Here is a 17,315-nt window from a genome sequence, read left to right on the forward strand (position 1 = left end):
AGGTCATCAGTCCCCTAGAACTTAGAATTACTTAAACCTAACTAACCTAAGAAAGTCACACACAACCATGCCCGAAGCAGGATTCGAACCTGCGACCGTAGCGGTCACGCGGTTCCAGACTGTAGCGCCTTTAACCGCTTGGCCACCCCGGCCGGCAACCAACGAGTTGTTAAAGTTTCTATTAAACATGTACTTTAATAAAGGCTGAGCATTATACCCCAAGACAATAGTTTGTTAATTATATTTACTATCAAAAACACTCTTGATATTGCGGTTCTAGGCGCTGCACTCTGGAGCCGAGCGACCGCTCCGGTCGCAGGTTCGAATCCTGCCTCGGACATGGATGTGTGTGATGTCCTTAGGTTAGTTAGGTTTAATTAGTTCTAAGTTCTAGGCGACTTATAACCTCAGAAGTTAAGTCGCATAGTTCTCAGAGCCATTTGAACCAACAGTCTTGATCGCAATTTATTTATTACGGTGACAGGTTACGACAACTACTGTGGTCATCTTCAGACCAATGAAGAAGGAGGTTCTTACTCATTAGTCTGAAGATGACCACAGTAGTGGTCGAAAACGATCACCGTAATAAATAAAGTTTGATAAAGACTGTTTTTGACAGTAAATATTTGTAACACATTGATCACTGTTCACTCCCATCATGTATTCAAAAGTTTGTTAATGAGTGCACCAAGTGATGCAATGGTAGTCAATAACAGTTGTAAATTATTGAGTGTTGCTGTGGCAAAGACGTGTGTCAAGGTTAAGTAGATCTTTTATTCATTTACATTATCAAGTGAACTAATATTTCATGTGCTCTAGGTGGATGAGCCTTCTCGCATAGCGATTATAGAACCCAAGTTACAGCTGGACGATTGTAGTTTCGTGTTCTCATAACAGACTGCATCCTGCCGGCATCTGAGTTACGACGGTTGAACCACGCTCATGGTGACATTCGAGGCGATTCACCGCAATCAAGCATGCCGATGGTGTAGGAAACCAAAAACAAACATGAATGGAAGATAAAACTACGTTACATCAAAATTAGCGTGTTTTCCAATGTTTAAATATGTAATTGCAAAACTTTTGCTGCGTAATCAGATTTGCAAAACTAAAATATCAACATGATAATTAATTGAAACCCTCAGCTGCCGACAGGTGTTACTGATATACTTCGGTGGGGACAGCTGAAAATGTGTGGCCCGACCGGGACTCGAACCTGGGACCTTCTGCTTACATGACAGACGCTCTATCCATCCCTTTTTTCTCATTTCAGTTCGATATAGTTCGTTGCGTTTGGTCTGGACGGGCGTCACAAGACATCCGTTATAATTGATCGTTGGTTCCTTGACTCAGTATTTTTATTACAGGGAGCAGCCCTCTGACCAAACACGCTGAGCTACCGTGCCGGCATCCATCTGAGCCACCGAGGACACAGATGAATAGTTTCGAGAACAGTTACGATCTTCGTATATACGAAAATATCAACAGTTCCTAACAAGAATGTTTATATCGTAAATGTAATGTAGAATAAAATGCGTCGTTCCTCAATTGCAATAACCAGAAAAACCGATTTTTTTCGATTACAGTGCCATTTATCACGAATAAAAAAAAGATGATTTCATTAAAACCTACATTCCCCCACCGACCAAGGGGGGCCTAGGGTAGAGGGGGGGGGGGGGCTATGGGGGAGGGTTTCGGTGGTGACCAGTTTTGGCACAAACAAATGTCCCGTTCGAAAATATTAAATTTTCATCTGATGCATTTTTTTCGTATGATGACTGTCTTTTGGAGACAGTGAGTTGTTCCCATTTAAAACAAATACCCTGACTGTTGCGTGAAACAATAGTTCGCAGGAGTCTATCGAGAGTTCCTATGCTGAGTGTGTATACTGGAGCGGTTATGTATACGTCGGTAGCTCATTGTATAGACAAATGGACAGATGTGAAACAAGGAAGTGGGGATACAAACTGCGGAGCTGAACGGTGTTTTGCTAAAGTGCGACGCTACACTGCGTTGCATCGGTGAAGTTTCATTTGTATCGTACGATTTGCTGTCGCTCAAGTACTTCGCATCAGTGGTTGCAACAGACCAGTTTTATTCAGGCTCGGTTAGACACGGCGACGCAAGCGTTATCAGTTCTGCCGAACGCTTAAAAAATACGCAAAATAAAAACAGAGCATCGAAAAAAAAGAAGAATAGAAGACAATGCTCCCCCCGTTTGCTCGGCCGGACTATAGGAACAACGGCGTGGAGGTTTCGCCGCCGAAGAACAAAAGCGTCGGATTTCCGAACGATTTTATTCGCGAAAGACTGCTCTCGGATTGAATAAATCAAAGGACGAGGCAGTACAAAGCGTTTAGTATTCCGCAGCAGCGCGCAACACAATCTCGCCCGCTCCGGTGTCTGTCCGTGAGGGAGGGAGGGAGGGAGTTGGGCCCGGTATTGCGAACTGCGGCGGTCACGCGCGGGCTACGGCGAGTTTGTCTCGCGCGCGCTGGCGGACCGGCAGCCGCACCCAGTTACAAAGCTGCCCATAATCAAAGTGGAAAAGCAGCCAACTGGGGCGCAGAGCGCAAAAACGAACGCCGCAGCCGCCACTTACAAGGGCGCCGGAAGGGCAGCGGCGTTGAGGAGACGGCTGTCTGTTCTCCTGCAGACACACACACACACACACACACACACACACACACACAAACAAACACACACGGGAACATAGCTAGCCCTACTTGTCCAGAGTGGGAGAGAACGCTGCTGGCAGCTGTCCAGGCCACCGACAGCCATCAAGCAAGAGCCAGGCGCGCTGCGCCCTGGCTCGTCAGCAGGGTTCACCTGTTTCGACAGCGCAACGCGCAACATTGCAAACCTGTCAGTAACAGCAGGTACTGGCCCTCTTGTCGGATATGTAGTCCTCAGATATCTGCCAGAGCTCACGTACCTCAGATGGGGTAAGCGAAGAGGGAGAACATGGAATATGAAATTATTTTAGCTATGAAGCGCGCTGTTTGTAGTGACTGAAGCAGGGCAAATTCGTGCACAGGAGTAACCACTTTACATAGTGCTTTTGTCCATCCTGAAGCAACATGTTCACGTATTTATTTTCATACAAGAGCGTATCCGGCATCTGAACTCGACAGTGGGGAGCCGGCCGCGGTGGTCTAGCGGTTCTGGCGCTGCAGTCCGGAACCGCGGGACTGCTACGGTCGCAGGTTCGAATCCTGCCTCGGGCATGGATGTGTGTCATGTCCTTAGGTTTGTTAGGTGTAAGTAGTTCTTAGTTCTAGGGGATTTATGACCTAAGATGTTGAGTCCCATAGTGCTCAGAGCCATTTTTCGACAGTGGGGAGGGATACTCGCGCCGGCCGTGGTAGCCGAGCGGTTCTAGGCACTTCAGTCCGGAACTGCGCCGCTGCTACGGTCGCAGGTCCTGCCTCGGGCATGGATGTGTGTGATGTCCTTAGGTTTAAGTAGTTCTAAGTCTAGGGGACTTATGACCTCCGATGTTAAGTCCCATAGTGCCTAGAGCCAGGGATACTCGCACTGACGTTGTGGAATGGGAAGGTATGGAGGAAACGAAGCACAAATTTCTTATAAAATAAAACAAAACCACGATATACAGCGTGAGCAGACGATGTAACTAAGGTTGCTTTTTCTTTCTTTTTTTTTTTTTTCTTCTCCGGGTCACCTGTCTGTCTTCTGACTGGTTTGATGCGGCCCACGAGTTCCTCTACTGTGTCAACCTCTTCATCTCAGAGTAACATTTGCGATCTACGTCCTCAATTACTTGCTGGATGTATTCCAATCTCTGCTTCCTCTACAGTTTTTGCCCTCTGCAGCACCCTCTAGTACCATGGAACTCATTCCCTTACGTCTTAACAGATGTCCTATCATCCTGTCCCTTCTCCTAATCAATGTTTTCCGCATATTCCTTTTCTCTCCGACTCGGGCAGTTCCGTCTCGTTTCTTACCGTACCACTTCACCTTATTTTCAACATTCGTCTTTAGCACCACATCTCAAACGCTTCGATTCTCTTCCGTTTCGGTTTTCCCACAGACCTTGTTTCACTACCATACAATGCTGTACTCCAGACGTACATTTTCAGAAATATCTTCCTCAAATTAAGGCTGGTATTCGATACTGGTAGACCTCTCTTGGACAGGAAAGCCCTTCTTGCCCTCCTTGCTCCCGTCTTTGGTTACTTTACTGCCTAGGTAGTAGAATTCCTTAACTTCATCTACTTGGTGACCATCAATCCTGATGTTAGGTTTCTCGCTGTTCTCATTTCTGATACTTCTAATTACTTTCGTCTTTTTGTCGATCTTAAGGTGAATGAAATACTAGGGATGTTCAATAAGTTATGCTACACATTCTTTTTCTGAAAGCGGGTATGTTTTATTCAGGACTCAGACACACCATATTAGTCCCAACTCCTCTAGCTACAGACACCTATTTATCAACATAATCTCCGTTGAATGCGACGGCTGTACACCACCTTACTGGGAGGGCTTTTGTGCCCACAACGTAACATTCTACTGGCGACGTCGGAGCCACTGTCTTGCTGCATCAGTAACCTCCCAATCACCCGCGTCCGACTTCCAGCAGAGTGCATCCTTCATTGGGCCAAACAGCCGGAAGTCGGAAGGTGCTATATCCGTACTGTAGGTTGGATGAGGAACAACAGTCCAACGAACTTTTTGTGATCTCCTCTCGGGTGCGCAGACACGAGGCCTTGCGTTGTCACGGAGAAGGAGAATTTCGGTTGCATTTTTGTGGAGACGAACACGCTGAAGTCGTTTCTTCAGTTTCCTGAAGGTAGGACCGTACAATTGAGAGCTGATCGCTGCGTCATGAGGGAGGACATCAAAGGGAGAAACCCATAAATTTACCAATGACCGTACAGCTCTGAACTTTTTTTTTTTCGGAGGAGAGGTACTGCAGCGCCACTCCATAGATTGCCGTTTTGTTTCTGGTTGGAAGAGATAAACTCAAGTTTCATCGCCTGTGACAATGTTCGACAAAGAATTATCACGATCAGCCTCGTAACGCGGTAGCAATTCCGTACATATGGTCCTTCACTGCTGTTTACGGCCTTGTGTTAGGCGGCGGGGAGGCCAGTCAGATAACGTCTGTGAGTACCCCCAATTGATGGGTGTGTTGTCAGCATTACCAAAAAGTATGTCCAGTTGAGCAGCGAGGTGTCTGGTTGTGATCCGTCTATCACATGGAATGAGAGTGTCCGAATGTCGCAGTATTGTAGCAGCCACTCCTGTGTGCGGCCGGCAGGCACGCGGCAGACAGAAAATGTTTGCATGACCTTGTTGCGATGATGACAGACGGCTCACTCAGCGACTCACTGTGCTTCTGTTCATTGTCAGATTCAGTAAACATTCTGCAAGCACCTTTGAATATCTGCGACGCTTTGGTTTTTCGCGAAAAGAAAATGACAGCTCTCTACTTGGAAAACACCTCCGTTACCGACGCCATTTTGAAGGCTAGGCAGCAGCGTGAATATTCCGCTATGCACAACGGCAAATTCCGCATTTTTTTAAAACCGGAATTGGCCGAGGAAAATGTGTTGCATTACTTCTTTAACGCCCCTCGTGCTTCCTATTTTGGGGACCCTGTACCACTTTATAATAGATACATACTGCTCACAATGCTCTTAAGAAAGGAATGCAGTATGTATTAGATATGTACATATCATTTTTGCAGTCAGGAAGTTTTGAGACTTCACAACAAATGGCGTTCAGAAAGGCTTTCAGAAGATAACAAAAGGAAAGCTGACGTTTAAAATTTTACATATAAGATATTGTTCACACGCGAGGATCACTTACATACCGTCGTTTGACCACCACAGAGACTAACGTGTGGACGACATAGTAATAGGCTTCACTGGCGCAGAGCAGCAATAAAAAAAATAAAAAAATAAGAAAAAGCAGTTACTTCACTAGGTCCGAGTGTAATCTCAGTTCTGTTTTACAAAGGGTACTCTACGGCATTGGACCCTTACTTAGCTTGCATTTATGACGAATCTCTCGTCCAGAGTCCCAAGCGACTGAAAAAACGGACTGGTGACTTGTGCATATAAGGATAAAAGAATGGATCCTCAGATTTATGGCTCAATCCTTAACATTAGTTTCCTGCAGAATTCCTTAACATATTCTCAGATCGAATATAATAAAATTTCTTGAGATGGAAAAACTTCTGTCTATAAATTAGTAGGATTTACAAAGCATCGTTCACGCGAAACACAGCTTGCCCTTTTCTCACGTGATATCCTATGGAGGTCAACAGACAGATTCATATTTCTAGATTTCCGGAATGCATTTGACACGGTGCCGCACATCACTGTCTACAAAGGTACTATCTTACGGAACAGTTTTCGAGATAAGTGTCTTGCACGTTGCCTAAGTAACAGGACCCAGTCAGTTGTCCACTGCGGCGAGTGTTCATTACAGGCAAGGGTGTCATCGGAGTGTCACAGGGAAGTCTGATACGACCACTATTATTGTTTGTATACACAAATAATTTGATGGACAAGGTGAGCAGTAATCTATGGCTATGTGCTGATGTTGCTGTGGTGTATGGGGAGGTGTCGTCGTTGAGTGACTGTAGGAGGATACAAAACGACTTAGACAAAATTTCTAGTTGGTGTGATGAATGACAGCTAGATATAAATTTATGAAAATGTACGTTAATGCAGGCGAGCAAGGAAAACAATCCCCTCAGGTTTGAACATAGCATTAGTAGTGTGCTACTTGACACAATCAAGTCGATTAAATACCTGGACGTAATGTTTTGAAGTGATGCTCGATGGAACGAGCATGTAAGGATTGTAGTGGAGAAGGCGATTGATCGAATACGGTTTATTCGGAGAATGTTAAGAACGTATTGTCCATCTGTAAAGGAGACCACGTTTATCGAAACTAGCACAACCCATTCCTGAGTACTGTTCGAGTGTTGGGATCCCCAAAAGGTCCGGTTAACGGAAGACATCGAAGCAGCTCAGAAGCAGGCGGCTAGATTTGTTCCTCGTTGGTTCCATCAACACGCAATTATTATGGAGATACTTCGGGAATACAAATGGGGATCCCTGGAGGGAATGCTACGCTCTTTTCGAGGAACGCTACTAAAAATTTAACGAACCGGCATTTGCAGCTGACTGCAGAACGATCCTACCGCCGCCAACGCACATTTCGCGTAAGGAACTTGAACGTAGGATAAGAGTAATTAGGGCTCTTACGGAGGCATAAAGGCTGTCGTTTTCCCTCAGTTCGCTAGGGATATGACTAGCGGTCGTGCAATGTACCCTCCGCCACGTACAGTACGGTGGCTTGGAGAGCTTGTAGTGTAAATGTAGTTGTGGACCGCGCCTACTCTTCATCATCGATTTCGCCCAAATTTGTAGTATTTCCAATGCAGTGCCCAAAAATGACACAGAAGTCAGAGTTCCAGATGGCCAACCGTTTGGAGGACAGTTCATCTTATAAGAGCGTGGCGTATCTGCGCACGAGCCTTAGAATTCCTGTATCGTACTCCCCGATTAAGCTAGCTGTTCCAACGAATTCTGCACTTCGGCGAAATTCTGTGAGCATAGAATTCTCACAATAGCATCTATTTACTGTTTTGATTTCTTTACTTTCGTACTTATTCAAATGTTGCACAGGCATCATACTACAGAACAACAACACACCAAACAAATCCTGTCATGGTTGCCACAGTTAATGCAATTGTTACGAAGTTTTTTGTTATTTTTAAAATTTTTTACTTGGATTTACTATTATCAATCACAAGTATTTTTTTCCCTTTTGCCCATAGATACAGGATTAACATATTCTCAACAGTATTTATTTAGTGTTTTGTTTATTTCCTTACTACTGTATACAAGTTACAGTGCAGCCGTCATATTACAGAACAGCAAGGCAGCTGCAAAATCTTAAGCTACTGATAAATATTGGAGCTATCGTTATTAGCAGTTACGACCTTCACTGGTGCGTTGCCGTTATTAAGCTTGCACAAAATTAACAGACCTACAGTAGGAAAAATAAGCAAAAAATTGAATAAATACTATTGTTCACCATTTCCTAAACGTTTCTCTCCCAGACGCTCTTTGAGCTTCATGAAAAAATTCTCTCACTGTTTCATTCTTCACTTGATTCTTCAAATCATAAATCACGATTTACAAACGTATGGATCCAGTATGGATCTCTTTTTCACATATATTTCTTTTGTCACTTTATCATCATACATTTCTGACAGTTGAATGACCAACAGGTGAACAATAACCACTTGTTTCGACTGGCAGTCAAGCGACATTGGGAAACAATGTCGAGGAAACCATGTACAATATAGCGTTAATTAGTCCATTATCTACGTATATTTCACAGACGTCCATGTCTGCTGCTTCTAGGCTAAATATAAGATTATATCAGTAAATATTCGGACGATTTTTGTAACTCCGAGAATCTCAACCAACATCCCCACACCTGCCGTAAACGTTTAACTGGTTTGTTTTATTTGTGCGTATATATATATATTGTGTGTGTGTGTGTGAGTGTGTGTGTGTGTGCGTGTGCGTGTTTGCGTGTTCAGGTGAAACACCACTGTTTCGAGAGTAACATAAAAATCCCCTGTTATTTTAAATGTTCGAGTACAAAAGTCGCACTGGGCGTAACCTTGTGTTAATAGTTTAACTTCCTTCGACAATTGGGCCCTACGTTCCACCGCTCCGAGCGTCTAATAAAGCAAAGAGTACTTTGCAGCAAACGTAAGACAAAATACTTTCCCAACTTCACGTAGCAATTACTAAACAACAAGAAAACAGCACTGCACTCAATTGAAAATACGTATCGCACCGTCACATACACGGGGTGGACAAAACCATGGAAACACTGCAGTAAACTTATGCTTGAACATAACGCAGTTGCTAGCCTAGCCTGCTGGTTGCACTGATATGTTTGACCACGAACAGCACCTGTACAATGGACTCAGTACGTTGCAAGTCTCAGTCGTGGCCCGTAAAGTGTTCTGTTTAGTTATGTATGTATTATATCGAACCTTAGTGAATTCGAAAGTGGGAAAAGTTTTGGTACTCACTTGGTGGGTGCTTCCAAAGCCCAGGTAGCCAGATATTTTTCGTGTTTCAAGAGGCACCGTATCGAAGATTTGTATCGCATACACGGAAAGCAGAAAAATATCTTCCGTTAAGTCACAAAGCGGACGAAAATGTGTGCTGTGTGTTCGTGACAGGCTGTCATTGAAGAGGACTGTGAGGAAAATAACGGTACGAGTGCTGCAAGTACAGCAGAACTAAATATCGCGCTCGGAGCCTGTCACCACCAAAAGAACACGAATGCGTCTCTATGAGCAGGGAATTGCAGGACAAGCTGGAATTGTAAAGAGAAAAAGTTTATTTGGTTAAATAAAATTACAATGGCTAAAAACAGAAAACTTATTCGTGCTGAACAAGGACAGCATGGATCTTTCATTTGGAGATGACCAGATCTATAATGTCATTATTACAGCTCACGCATTCGTAATAAATTTCTTTATAGTAATGCCAATTAATACTTGATAAACAAAATAGACCAGAAGACCATAAATCAACCATTAAAGAATGTGAACCTACACAATCTCATCAATTTGTTGCTATTAAACCACCAATAACTATTCTTATATATAAAATATTTTTATGTTATTGATTAATATTAATTGATTACTATTTTGACAAATTAATGTGCTGAATTTAGAATTCATTCATCCAGATTTTTTTCTACAAGAAGTATTGTAAGAATATTATAAATTTAAGTTTGGTCTTTAAATTTCTTGCTGATTTATGAAGAATAGGTTTATTTCCTTAAACAATAAAACTATAAATAATCTTAGAAGTTTAACTCTTCTATTAGTTTTCCTAAAAATTTTACTAAACAAATAAAGTAAAGAAAAGTTTCAGTGATGCAAAATTTCGTAACAGCAAAATGTGACACCGAAGCTATAAAACCTGGAGTATGGAACAATGGAAGAATGTCCTTTTGTCGGATAATGTTGATCTACTTATATTAGCTCTGAATATATTTGCTAGATTTGTAACCAATCTCTCTCATACTGTTTCCAGCTTTTGGCCGAGTTTACACCCAAGAGAGAACATGGTCGGTGTTCATAGTAGTCCAAGCACCCTTTGGTTACTGTGCAACGTCGCATTATTTCCAAGGATTAAGTGACCATTTTGGCTAATCAGGTCCAGTGCATGGCACAATCTTTGTTCCCAATGGTGGTTCTATGTTCCAAGGTAACAGGGCTCCTGTTCATAAAGCTCGCATCGTCCGGGACTGGTTTTATGAGCATTAGGTTGAATTTTCTCATTTCTCCTGGCCATTACATTAATCAAAACTCATCATTATTTTTCCTTGGCTTCTTTGGAGAAAAGGATGTGACTGCTGCCCATCTCCATAATCGTTACGTGAACTTGACACTATTTTGCAGGATGCATGGTATAAAAGTTCCTTGAAAACCATACAGGACTATTTATTCATTCCGAGACGTCTCAAAGATTTTTCATACTCCGTAATTCATGGTAATGCGTGTAAATTTCCATATTGTTCTCCAAACGCTGTGTATACTCTCATTATATATAAAAAAAAGGTGAACTTCTGAACAAACAAATTCTGCTTATACTTTGCAAAAACATTTATACTCACTCCGCCTTTTCATAATAGCTAGTTAATAATATGTAAAGGAAAAGCAAACTTTAAAAACAAGTATTGCAGTATACTGCAATAAAAATTCAACCTGGTCAGAAAGGGAGAAAGGGCAGGAGACAATGACTCACTGATACTATTTTGAATCAGACCTTCTTTAGGTACGATAACAGAATTTGTAGACCACGTGACAACCTGTTCCACTTGCGCAACGTCCGTCCAGACGCTTTATTCCCTGGATGTGAATTAGGGTGGCGATTCGGACATCTACATCTACGTGATTACTCTGCTATTCACAATAAAGTGCATGGCGGAGGGTTCAGTGAAGCACCTTCAAGCTGTCTCTCAACAGTTCCACTCTCAAAGGGCGCGCGGGAAAAATGAGCACTTAAATTTTTCTGTCGAGCGCTGATTTCTCTTATTTTATTGTGATGATAATTTCTCCCTGTGTAGGGTGCCAATGGAATGTTTTCACAGTCTATGAGAAAACTGGTGATTGAGATTTCATGAGAATATCCCTTCTCAACGAAAAACGACATTGTTTTAACGCTTGCCACTCCAGTTCCGTATCACGTCTGTGGCACTACCTCCCCTATTTCGCGATAATACAAAACGAGCTGCCCTTCTTTGAACTTTTTCGATGTCATTCGCCAGCCCCACCTAATGCGGATCCCACACCACACTGCAGTACTCCAGAATAGGGCGAACAAACGTGCTGTCAGCAATCTCTTTAGTAGACCTGTTGCACCTTCTAAGTGCTCTGCCACTGAATAGTAGTCTTTAGCTTGCTCTACCCACAATGTTATCTATGTGATCGTTCCAATTAGGGCACTTGTAATTGTAATCTCTAAGTATTAAGTTGAATTTGCAGCCTTCAGATTTGTGTGACTTATGGCGTAATCGAAATTTAGCGGATTTCTTTTAGCACCCATGTGACTAACTTCACACTTTTCTTCATTCAGGGTCAGTTGCCACTTTTCGCACCATACAGATATCTTATCTAAATCATTTTGCAATTCGTTTTGGTCATCTGATGACTTTACAAGACGGGAAATGACAGCATCATCTGCAAACAATCTAAGAAGGCTACTCAGATTGTCTTCTATGTCGTTAATATAGATCAGGAACAATAGAGGGCCTATACTCGTAACACATCTTTTGGGAACACCTGATATTACTTCTGTTTTACTCGATGACTTTACGTCTATTACTACGAACTGTGACCTTTCTGACGAATCCAGTTGCACAACTGAGTCCATATTCTATAGGCACGGGGATGACTTTACGTCTATTACTACGAACTGTGACCTTTCTGACGAATCCAGTTGCACAACTGAGTCGATATTCTATAGGCACGCAGTTTGGTTAGAAGACGCTTGTGAGGAACATGTCAAATATTTTCCAAAAATAATTAGTGCGAGGAATTTCTCCCATCAGTCAGAAAAATTTTCAGTACATCATGAACTCAAATTTTCAGATTAATACGGTGACAAGGAATAAAAAAGACAAGTGCTAAAAAAATGGCTCAAATGGCTCTGAGCACTATGGGACTTAACAGCTATGGTCATCAGTCCCCTAGAACTTAGAACTACTTAAACCTAACTAACCTAAGGACAACACACAACACCCACTCATCACGAGGCAGAGAAAATCCCTGACCCCGCCGGGAATCGAACCCGGGACCCCGTGCTCGGGAAGCGAGAACGCTGCCGCGAGACCACAAGTGCTACCAAATAGTTGCAGTAAGAAGTTAATCAATAAAACTACCACAACACTGAACAGTGTACGCGTTAGTAACGATACTTGCCGCTCATTAAATTTATCTGTACTTCGTATCATAGCGATGAATTCACTGGCGTCTCGACAGAGGGAGTGTAGCTGCACATCGAGCAGACTTAACCGCACGTCCGCTCACACGAGGTCTCCAAGTTCGCTTGCTGTTTCGCACGGTAGCCTAGGTTGCTCAGTGAAGACCGGTCTGGTTCGTATTATCATGGACGGTGATCCTTAACTGTGTACTTACAAGATTCGAGGAATTATTACTTCCCGCTGGCTTTGTGGTCGCGGATTTACGTCTTCAGAGTCATTAAATTTCTTATTACTGCTGCTTTGGTTTGGATATGCTGAGCTGCTACTATTTCCGATTCAGCCAAAGACCAGAGTAGCAAGAAGAAGGGCGAACAATTTTTGTTCTGAGTGACGAAATTACTGCTTGTGATTCACTAAAACCCTTTTTATTTTTGGCGAGATTTTTCTATAGAGATTTGAGTTCTCGTTCAAAAATGGTTCTCATGGATCCAAGCGCTATGGGACTTAACATCCGAGATCATCAGTCCCCTAGACTTAGAACTACTTAAACGTAACTCACCTAAGGACATCACACACATTCATGCCCGAGGCAGGATTCGAACCTATGACCGTAGCAGCAGCGGGGTTCCAGACTGAAGCGCCTAGAATCGCTTGTCCACAGCGGCCGGCTTGACTTCTCAAATGTAGTGATGTCTGACTTCGTTTAGTGACCGTCATATTGAACTTACTCCCTGTAGTTGATCGATATATGTCAGTAGTTAATGCCCAAGTTATTCTAAGCATTAAAAAGCAAATAAATTTAGACTGTAATGTGGGTTGTTTTATGGAAGTTTTATTACCGTATTTATTTAAAAAAATAATATTTTTAAAATGTGTGCTTCTCCTAAGGGATCATGAATAAAATTTGTTATGACGTTATTCCTTTAAAGGCTTTGCTTTCTTTTAAACAATCATGTGTTTACTTGCTACAATTAGCTTCAAAATTACTGAGTCACCGCTAAAGCCTGAAAGACCTTTAGGGTTTTTTTTTTTTTTTCGTGCGAACTTTAATTCATTTCTGTTGTTCTCGTCTTGTGGCTATGTCATTTTAAATTTTATTCTGTGTGCGTGTGCATGCGTGCGCGCGCGCGCGCGCGTGTGTGTGTGTGTGTGTGTGTGTGTGTGTGTGTGTGTGTGTGTGTGTGTGTGTGTTTTTCAACACCTAATCTCAACTGGATGAAGGCCTTGAGTGATTTCTGGGTTAAACTCAGCTGACTATTGTGTCAACGCCAAATCAGTAACCAAACGTATTTGTTTCAGCTCCTTGAAATGTCACTTAATATTGTAAACGTTTTCATTGTTTATATTTTGTTGATAGTGATTCTCCTACTGTTTATTATGTTCAAAACACGCAAGTGTCAAAGTTTAAAATTTTCTTTAAGTGTTCAATAATTTGGAGTGTCACTCTCATTGAGGTAGCTATGAATAATCTTATGGTGGTACTTAAAACGCCAGTTTTGGAGTTTTGCTTTTGTTAGTGTTGTTTAAATTTTGCTTAGGTGAATAAATGTTGTTAAAAGTCTCTCTCATTTTGGGTTCAGCACCTTATCACTCCCTGATCCATCCTCCCTGCCATTTCAGTCCCGGAGATAACATGCAACAAATTTCAAACTGACGTAAGGTGTACTACATTCTTAGGTATAAAAATGATAAGCATTTCACAATAATAGCGCAAAGAATGGAGGATTAATGACATCCAATGATGAGTACAAGGGGGGCGGGGGTGGGGGGGAGGGGGGAGGAGGGGAGGGGGCATATTAACCCTGATGGCGGGGTTGCAGCGGGGAATGTTGTAGGCTTCAAATTTTGGTGATATTATACTAAAAGTAGCAACGTTACTAATACTTAAAAACTTCATTTAATCTCTGATATTTAATTAAATTATGTGTAAGTACTAATCAGGATTTATCTTAATTAACTAATTATCTGAAAGATTAAAATACACGGATTAATAACATAATATTATTGCCTGAAATAACTTGCATTTACGGCAAACTAATGCGTCGCTGCTTCCCTACAGCGCAGCTGCTCACGAGATCATCAATGCAAGTTTCTGTGGGTTCCTCATCTCCTTCTGTTCTCACTTTCAGACAAGCTTGAAGCGGATCCTGACTCATATTATCTCGTAATTCTGCATAACTCTATTCATTGTGGTGAATGGTCTTTCTAAACTTGATGTGGAAATACGATTGCACAATAGTCATTCAGCAAGCGTCCTTAATGCTTCACAGCCGATTTCACCCATGAAGATAAAACAGGCAACATCAGAAGACGAATCTCTCAATTTATTGAAGGTAAAATACCTAAAGCAATGGAAGGCTGCAATAATAGAGTCAACATTTTTAAGTGCTAACATCAAGCACAGTTCTTTACAGCCATTGCCATTAAATTCTCGAAATGTTTTAAAACTTTCAAAATATGCACGTAGTTCTAGAACATTCACACTCAGTGTAACTAAAGCACTGTTTAGTTTTATTAATCATACTTTTCACAAACGTCCTTACAGTTTTCATAGTTCTCCTCCATGAATATAGTACTCTAAACTTCTACTGTGTCCACTTGCATTTCTTTAATAATATTTACTGTCGTGTAACAACACTATGTTCATCGCAGTCACAAAGTCAGTCGACGTTTCTTGAATCTTCCAGAGTTCCAGAAATAAGTAGGGGGAGTTGTGAAATTTTGAGTGATTGTTCTTGCAAAACTTAACTTACGTTTGAGAAGTTATTTAGTATATCGTCCAAAATCACTAAACGTACAATGAAATTGTAACCTACCTTTTCTAACAAGATTCCTCCTGCCAAACTCGCTAAATTCGTCTTGTTCTAATGTATACACATCAGAAAAGTTTTACATCATCCTGGTTCCCGTAACTCCTGAAGATAGACCTTGGCTGTGGCTATTGTAATACAGACACAGTCCCTTTGACTGTTCAGTGATGTCACTAAACCCGCGCAAAGATGTAAACAACAATGATGTATGAGCAGAACCTACTAGATGGAGAGGGTCCGACAGCCAATCAGTTCCAGTAATTCCACCACGAAGGAGGTACACGGCTTGTGTTGCCTGTAGTTCAACCATGCCTACACCGCCAATACCGCTGTTCGATCGCGTCCGCGTTGTTACTTTGTGCCAGGAAGGGCTCTCATCAAGGGAAGTGTCCAGGCGTCTCGGAGAGACCAAAAGTAATGTTGTTCGGCATGCAGGAGATACAGAGAGATAGGAACTGTCGATGACTTGGATTCTTTGTTGTGCTACTTATCAGACAAAGGAATGCAAATTATTGTTTGTGGGGACTTCAACGTAGATTTTCTGAAAGAGTAAAAAAGAGGATCGATCTGATGCTTAACCTTGAAGTATTACTAGGCTCTTTCAATTGGACATCAGTTACTGATTTTCCTACTCGGGTGGTACAGGAAAGCAGCACACTGGTAGATAACGTTTTCATAGACTAAGATAAATTTAATCAAATATAAACTTTTCCTGTTAAGAATGATCTGTCTGTTATTGATGCACAGCTACTTACAGCGCATGCTATATCTCCATACAGTAATGGAAACAGTGCTCCAAAATAGTGTGTTCCATTAACCATTTAACACTTCAAAATTGTAGGGGAAGCTTGCAACAGTTATACTGGAATGAGGTGTACAGGGAACATGATGCTAATTTAAAATTTAACCTATTTTATGACACCTTTGTGAGTATATTTGAAAACAGTTTCCCTAAGAAAACAGTGAAATACAATTGTAAGAAACAATGTAAAAAGCCATGGCTTACTAAAGGGATAAAAATATCTTGTAAACAGAAAAGGGAAATGTATCTTATAGCTAGGAGGAATAATGATCCTGAAACAATGGAACATTATAAAAACTACTGCACTGTATTAAGGAAATTTATTAAAAAGTCCAGAAGTATGTGCATTATGTCTAAGATTAGCACATCTGATACTAAAATTAAAACAATTTGGAATATTGTGAAAAGGGAAACAGGGCAACTGAGAGCACAGGGAGTCTGTATTTCTATCAAACACAATGAAAAATTTGTTAACAAGAAGTGAGAAGTAGAAAACATTGTTAATAATCATTTTTAAGTGTTTTAGAGAAAATAGGTTCCAGCTATTCATTAGAAAATGCAAGGCAGTATATGGAAGAGGCAGTACCTTCACAGTTTGATAAAAATTAAATTCAATCCACCTCTCCTACTGAAATTAAGAAAATAACAAATTCACTCAAAGATAAAAGCTCACATGGAACTGATGGCATTTCCAGCTGAGTACTAAAAGCTTGTTCCCAACAAATAAGTAGGATTCTCAGCCACGTATGTAGTAGCTCACTGAAACAGCGAATTTTTCCAGATAGACTGAAATATGCTATTGTTAAACCGTTGCATAAAAAAGAGGATCGATCTGATGCTAACAACTACCTCACAATCTCACTTCTGACAGCTTTATCCAAAATTCTTGAAAAAGTAATATATTCAAGAGTAGCATCACATCTTTGTAAAAATGAAGTACTAGCAAAATGTCAATTTTTGCTATATATGCTTTCACTGATCAAATATTAAATGCAATGAATAAGCGAACACAACCCATTGGGATATTTTGTGATTTCTCAAAGGCTTTTGATTGTTTGAATCATGAAATTCTTCTGAATAAACTTAAGTAGTATGCTATGAGCGAGACGTTGTGTAAGGTGTCAGGCAAATCCAACACCTTCCATGAAAACCCTGACATGATAAGCAAATCCAGTAGTATGTCACATAGCTCCGAATAA

This window comes from Schistocerca cancellata, chromosome 5 (assembly GCF_023864275.1).
Source record: "Schistocerca cancellata isolate TAMUIC-IGC-003103 chromosome 5, iqSchCanc2.1, whole genome shotgun sequence".
Taxonomy (NCBI): domain Eukaryota; kingdom Metazoa; phylum Arthropoda; class Insecta; order Orthoptera; family Acrididae; genus Schistocerca; species Schistocerca cancellata.